Source organism: Dysidea avara, chromosome 5 (assembly GCF_963678975.1).
Source record: "Dysidea avara chromosome 5, odDysAvar1.4, whole genome shotgun sequence".
Classification (NCBI taxonomy): Eukaryota; Metazoa; Porifera; class Demospongiae; order Dictyoceratida; family Dysideidae; genus Dysidea; species Dysidea avara.
Genome location: NC_089276.1, coordinates 33,093,674 through 33,102,058, shown reverse-complemented (window position 1 = coordinate 33,102,058; position 8,385 = coordinate 33,093,674).

Below are 8,385 nucleotides of genomic sequence, written 5' to 3'. Positions count from 1 at the left end.
TCTCATTCAAAAGGCTGGCTTCTGTGGCACTTCTCATACTTACACTGCCCCATTCCAATGCAGAGGAAGAAAGGGTATTCAGCATGGTAACAAAAAATAAAACTAAATTCAGGCCAAGTCTGAAACTTGATGGCACACTATCAAGCATTTTAACAATCAAGTTGGCTAAATCAGAGCCTTGCCATAAATACAACCCTTCAGCAGCAGTGGTCAAATCTGCAAAGAAAGCAACAACAGAATATAATAGAGCACACAGCAACAAACAATAAATGATATGCACACAATAGAGCCTTCACCTTATTGTATGTCACAAGTATAATTATAGCACAAATGTAAAGTAAAATTTTGATTGAAATTGCATCTAAGAGCCTCTAAAATTTCGGCAAAACTTTCTAGGGGGAGGGGGCATGCCCCCAGATCCCCCTCAGTGGCGGCAGAAGGGGGGGGGGGGGGGGCTAGAGGGGCTGGAGCCCCCAACTTTAAAAAAACAGGGGCAGAGACCCCCCAATAATTGTGTTTTATGATGTCATAAGTATTTAATGCTTCATTCTGCAAAACTTACTTGTTATAAGACTATTTATCTATCATAAATTATTGGCTAAAACTGCCTCCAGATTCAATCTCACAACACTTACCTTTCAAAACTTTCCTGGGGGGGCATGCCCCCAGACCCCCCTAGAGGGAGAGCATGCTTTGCATGCTCTGAGTGCGCTTTGCGCACTGTCCAAGTACCTATATACTCAGCCCCCCAACTTTTCATACCTTCCTCCACCACTGCCCCTAGAGAACTCACACTTTGCATTTTGGAGTGTGCTTTGCACTCTCTGGGTACCACATCCACAGTCCCTCACTCATTTTCATACCAATCTCACTCATTTTTTCTTATTACCTCACTCAAAATCAATTTCACTAGTTGAGAGCTCTAAAGTCGCCGTAACTAACTGTGTTTCTTAGCGCACAAGACAAACGCTTTTTCGTTCACTTACCTTTCAAACCGAGTTATTGAGTTACGCGCGAAGAATCGTTTCCATTCATTATTATATTGGAGGGCGTGCGCTTTACCTGAGGCACTTTAGCCGCTTGACCGCCACCTTAACTGTTTTGTAACTCTTTAGGCTTGCTTGTTCGCGAAATGTTTGGTTGCAAGGCTATAACAAGCTGTGTATATTTATCAGCCGCCCACGCAATTAATCAATCGCTTCGCGAAGGGTCTAGAATTCCACTAAAAATTCTGCTTGAGAAGCTGGCTTAGCTGTTTTATAACTACTTAGTTTCCTTTATCATGGAAAGTTTGGCTGCAAGGCAGTAACAAAAATTGTAGAAATATCGGCCGCCCACGCAATTAATTACCTAATTGATGCACTTACAAGAAAACCAAGCAAATAGTAATCTACAATGGTTTTAATTATGTTTAACATGCATTGAATACTTGGAACTTGACTGAAGATCATTCAAAGTGTAATTATCGTGATATTATCGTATCGTGATATTATCGTATCGTGAATAATGCTTCAATACCTATCGTGATAGTGAATTTTCTACTATTAGTATAGCGGTGTAGCCCCCAAAATTGGCAATATTGTGCACTTTTTCATAAAACCATGAAACTTTCCACATAAATAGTACTCCTCATGACATGTAATTTTAGATATAGTGCCATCGCTGAGTTGACCCTTGGTGACTTTTACAGCCATTTTTGTACAGAAAATTGATCATTTTTGTCTTTAACTCCCTGAAGTAGTAATTAACTTGTTAAAAACATGGTACCAAACAAAAGATCTTGTTGATAGAAACAACTTGCTTTTTATTTGAAGTCAATAGGTGATTTCATTACAAAGTTATTATCACTTTTACCAGTTGCAAAATTTGATAAATTCACCTGCCCTCGAGGTGTGAATTACCTGTGGGAAGATAATAGAGGGTTTGCACGCGAAAAGTATTGTGGCGCGAATTATAAAAATGCTTAACAACCGTTGCTAGTCTGACATTTGTGAGGTTTACTTTTCAATGACACACAATGTACTTATTTCGTCACCACGCTTTACCAAATAAGAGAATCTCTGTCAAAAGCTAGGATAAGGTTAGAAACAAACATTAAATACTAGCACTAAGTTGGACAAGCGTAATATCAATTTTTCGTCGATTAGTCGTGAACACTAACACTTGTACAATTTTGACGACGGCTATCCCAAGTGACTAACCTAGCGAACATGTTCCATTCTACACTGAACCATTGAGACTGGCTGTAGCCTTCACTTGCGTACCTCACAAATGTCTGACAAGCAACGGTTGTTAAGCATTTCACGAAAATACGTCATAACGCATCACGCATGCAATCCCTCTATTATGCATAAATTTATCAAATTTTGCAGCTAATAAAAATACTCATAACTTAATAATGAAATCACCTATTGACTTCAAATAAAAACCACGTTGTTTCTATCAGCAAGATCTTTTGTTTGGTACCATGTTTCAACAAGTTAATTACTGCCTCAGGGAGTTAAAGACGAAAATGATCAATTTTCTGTACAAAAATGGCAGTAAAGGTCACCAAAGGTCAAATCAGCGATGGCACTATATCTGAAAATATGTGTATTGAGGACTACTATTTGTGTGGAAAGTTTCATGGCTTTATGAAAAGTGCACAATTTTTTGGTTGTGCCGCTATACTATTATATCACTTAGCACTAAAAATTTCACGGCAGCTTTACAAACCATGAAAACCATGAAAATTACGTACTGCAAAAATTTCCGGGTATACGGTATGGCTTTAGTAGAAATTATAAACATGCAAAGACTATTAAGTTTCACCAGCGTAATAACACTACATCAGGCTCACCCGTCATTTTTGTCAGTATTTATCAATGAATTGTGTTATCTGCAGAGGATGATACTCCTTCAATAAGAGACCTTAACAGATATGTTACGAAAAAGAGATATGCCACCGAGTGGAAAGATATTGGAATAGAGTTAGGACTTGCTCTTGATGTGTTGGAAATAGTAAAGAAAGATCATCACAATGAAAGTGTGGCTTGTTTTCAAAATACTCTTGACAAGTGGCTGAAGTTAGTTCCTGGTGCTACATGGAAAGCCCTGGAGGTTGCTCTTACTAATGTGAGAAGGCAAGGTCTTGGCCTTGATCCAGTTGATGATGTTTATGGTGAGGATTTGTATGTATTATTATTCTGTATTAATTATACAGTGGTTTAAATTTTAAGTGACAGTACTATATAGAGCTAATACATTTATTAAGCATGAAGAAGAAATCCAAGCAATATAAAGAAGTGAAACAGAGATGTATTACAGAATATCTCTGAGAAAATCCCTACATTGGTATCATACAGTATGATAGTACTGTATAGTAGGGACCACAGAGGAGTAGGCGTGGCCCACAGAATAATATCATCCGAAAACCAGCTTCAATTTCTCCCAACAACGATGAGGCAGTATTGGTTAGGTAAACTAAGCCCAAACAAGCTTTCGATGATTGACCCAAAACACTTTCAGCAAGTTGCTACAGAATTTTAAAAACAATTATTTATGAAATTTTCTACTGACTGCCTGACTGACTTACTGATGCCTTCAGACAAGCATAACTCAATAACGACTAAGGTTACGGGCTTGATATTTTCACTGTTCAACGTCGCTTCAGCCCGAGAGGTGCCTTTCAGTACATACAATGCATTCTTCTTGAACTTACCAGTGTTCTTCTTTGTGTCCCATTCATCTTTGCCTACAGTGAAAAGTGTCAATTTGGTGGTAGTACATGATGGCTTCCCTTTATAACGGAAATTGTCTGTGTTTTTCATAGTGGCTATTTTTATTGTAGAGGTACTTTTCAAACAGTTTTTGATTCGTACTGCCGTGTAACAGGTTGAACTTAGCCGACAATGAAGTTTGATGGATGCTTCACTTTATTGATATAACTGGGGCTCATGGCACCATTTCTTTCTTTGGTATGCATGCTTTTCGAACAGTTCTTGATTTGAAATGCTGTGTAATGGGTTGAACATAGCTGACAACGAAACGTAATGGATACTTCACTTTTCAGATGATAATTGGTATTGCTGGGGCTTGCAGCGCCATTTCAGATGCGGCATGCATGGGTTCACCAGTCATAATGATTATTTAATTTTAAAAAGTTAGCAAACAAGTACACAAAAAATTTGGAATTTTCAACTAGAGTAGATAAAAAGTACTGACACAAGGTGGAGTAGTGCATGATATTAAATCACAGTAAAACAAAAAGAAGTGTCATATCCCTACTGTGTTTCAGTAGGGATATAGCACTTCTTTTTGTTTTATTGTGATTAATATCGACAAAGAGGTGAACATGTGTTCACTTCCAATAGTTTTGTACTAGAACAAGCATATTTTTCATGTTGTAAACATGTTTAATTCGAATGATGTTGTTCATATAATAACTTGTTTTATGTATGTACAGACACAAGCCTTTAACCTTACTATTGCAGTTACAATTACAATTTATCTGAGACCCCATACTGAGTACTCTTGACAACATTGCCTTGTACTGGTAGTGCAGATAGATATCTGTACACCTAATACACATTTTACATTAATGCGGTTACAGACGTCTAACTTACATTTACTCATATTCCAACAGATGCTGTATCTGATGTAGAAGCAGAGAAGATGTGCAGCAACACCAAAAGAAGATTAGATACGTTTAGTCAGGTAACAGATGAGCTTCGTAAAGAGTATACAGAAATAAGAGATATAAATGAAGATGATGAATGGCCACCTAATCAACCAAGAACTATTGTCAATGTTGCTTTAATACACTACAAAGGTAGGCGAACAAAACAAGAGTTAATTGAATTATCTAAACGCCACAAAGATGGCACTGTCAGAGTGGATAAGTTGGTAACTGAATATTCTGAGAAACATGTTAGTTGTGGTGCACAAGACAAGCAAGCGGATTCTTCATCCACTACAGATACCATAAAATCACACTCTAAGATCACAAAGAATATTAATGATATCTTTGTTGCTGATCATAAAGAGCTTGCAGAGGATTCTGTTGACTCTAGCAAGCCACCTAAGCATATTCTAATTGAGGGTGCACCTGGAATAGGAAAAACTGTTTTAGCTAAAGAAATAGCTTACTTGTGGGCTAATAATTGTTTGCTAGAAAATGTTTCTGTGCTGTTTTTATTGTTCCTTCGAGATCCTGAATTAAGAAACATTGAGTCTGAGACCCAGCTAGTTCAATACTTACTGAAAAGTGTGGGTAGCCGAACCTTTAATGAAGAGCAGATTGAAAAGTTGGTCTCAAAGATTCAAAGCATGAGAGTATGTATAGTAATGGATGGTTATGATGAATACCCTGCCAGTTTGCGTGAAACATCATTTATTGCAAACCTTTTTAAAGGTAAGGTATTTCCTAATTCTGTACTAGTGGTTACTTCAAGACCAACTGCTACTATGCACTTGCATGACAAAGTTGATCGCAGGATTGAAATTCTCGGATTTGCTAAAAAAGAGCGTGATGAGTACATTATAAACTCACTGAAAGAATCACCTGATAAGCAAGAACATTTAATAGCCTACCTCAAGTGCCATCCAATTATTAATAGCTTGATATATGTTCCTCTTCACTTAGCAGTACTTCTTTACTTGTTTAAAGTTCAAAGTGAATTACCTGAAACACTGACAGAAATGAATGAATCTTTCATTCTACATACAATATATCGCAGTTTAACCAAACAAGGATCAATATCATCTGATTGTATTTGTACAGCATTTAATAAGTTAGAAGAGCTACCTAAACCTGTGTACGAGATCATTTGTAAATTATCAGAATTAGCTTATGGAGGAATGCACAACAATCAGTTAATTTTTACATACAAAGAGATAAAAAATTATTGCCCTGAAATTGGTGATGTACCAGGAGCCCTAAATGGATTTGGATTGCTACAAGTTGTACAGCACTTTGCACAGAAAGGGCCAGGTAAAGATGCTTCATTCAATTTTTTGCATTACACCATGCAAGAATTTTTAGCTGCTTTTTATTTAACTACACTTGAAGGTAAACAACAGTTAGCATTGTTAAAAAATACATTTTGGGAAAGTAGATACAGTTTTATGTGGATGATGTATGTCGGAATTAATGGAGTATCATCAGAAGCATTTTCTCAATTTTTATACAGGACTCATTCAAAAACTGAAAGATCTTTATCAAAACACATAATAACAAATAAGCCAAAATGCTTGCATTTGTTTCAGTGTTTTATGGAATCAAATAGTGAAAAGGTACCTGAAGAAATTTCTGCATTATTTCATAATGGCGAAATTAATTTTTGTAATGTAAGATTACATCCACACCACATTTCATCACTTCTATCTTATGTTTCCAAATATAATATACAAGTACAGACATTAGTTCTGAGGGACTGTTGTATTGGTGATATCGGTATGAGCATTATAGAACAGTTTTTTGTTATGCATCCAGAAAAGGCTTCAAATATAGAAAAGGTTGACTTGTTTGGTAATAATTCTGTTCTGTCATTTAATGTCTACTGTTCCATGTTTCAGCCTCATGGCCCCAAGGTACTGAACTGGTCTTCTCTTGGTCAAGTAGATATTAAAGAGATTTTAACATTTCTCTCCAACTGCCCTACCATAGTGGAGTCACTAAATATATCTGGAAACCATTTGAAAGATGACATGGTCAAGCAAATAGTTAACATTTTATGCAATAGTAGGACATTAAAAACACTTGATATCTCAAACAATGGCATTTCCACTACTGGAGCAATAGACATTAGTGAATCATTAAAACATAACACAACACTACAGCACTTTAAAATGTCGTGGGGTACTTATTGCATAAATACGAAGGTTTCATTGCTTGATTTTTCTAATACATTTCTTGAAGACAGTGGTTCACAGATAGTAGCAAATATTTTAAGCAATAACAAAACTGTAGTTTATCTTAATCTATCACAGAACAACTTGACAGACAGTTGTGCAGAGTACATGGGTGAGTGTATTGAAAACAACTGCTGTTTGAAAAGAATTGATATGTCTAGAAATTTTATCTCTAGCAAAGGAATAACAAAGATAGTATCTTCGCTACAGATAAATCAGTATTTACAAAAGTTAGATATTTCACGCAATTTTATATGTGATCATGGAGCTATTGCCATTAGTGAGTGTCTCAAGAAAAATGTAACTCTACAAGAGGTCAACATGTCCGCGAATGAGATTTCCGTTGCAGGAATCACATTCATTTTTCAAAGCATTAACAGTAAATCTTCTTTACATGTGCTTAATTTGTCATACAATAATGTTTCCAAGTCTGGATTTACAGAAGTAGTCAATGCATACAAAATCATCCCACGTATTTTAACAATTTACATTTCATTTAATCAACTACATTTCAACAATCAAACTCCTGTTATTAAAACGACTAGTTTATATTTGAATGATGATAATATCAATTGTGAATTTCCAAAAGTTAACAGTTGTGATGACACAGCCATAGATCTCTTTGACAGAAGTGAAGAGTACAGAGCAGAAGTTTTAGGCTGCTGTCTTGTGGATAACAGAGATGTTAAAGCACTTGATTTGTCATTTGATGGTCTTACTTGTGTAGGAATAAGCAAGATCATAGATACTCTCAATCTCAACTCAACGTTAGACTATCTTGACATTTCATATTATAATTTATCAGATGATGGGATTATTACGATCAGTGAGAGTCTCAGAAACAACAAAACACTGCAAAAACTTATTATATTATGGAATAACGATAGGATAGCTTTAAGTGGTTCTGTCCAATCATATGATGTTTCCAAAATGGGCTATGGTGATGCTGGTGCAATTCTTGTTTCAGCATTTTTGCGAAATAGTACCATGATTACAGAACTCTACTTTTCACAGAGTGAAATATCTGATTTAGGAGCTATGGCTATAGGTGGTTACCTTAGGAGCAGTGGTACACTGAAGTACCTTGATATATCAAACAATAATATTACTAGTGTAGGAGCAATAGAGATTGGCAAGGCCATTGAGGTGAACACAGTACTGCAAACACTTGACTTTTCCCACAATGATATCCCTGATGATGGAATATTAGAATTCAGCAAATATCTCAAGAAAAATGAATCACTCCAAACATTAAAGATATTATGCGGTAACAATCATGTCACTCTAGAAGCTGCAGGTCAGTTATGCCATATCTGTAGCAAAGGTTTTACAAATACAGAAGCAATTTTAATATTAGCTTTTTTTTGCAACCTTACCCAACTACGAGTACAAGAAATTTCACAAATCATATCAACTGATGGAATCTATGACCATGAGAATTATAACAAAGGTAGATCACTGAACAGCTTTAAAATATCATGCAACAATACTTAT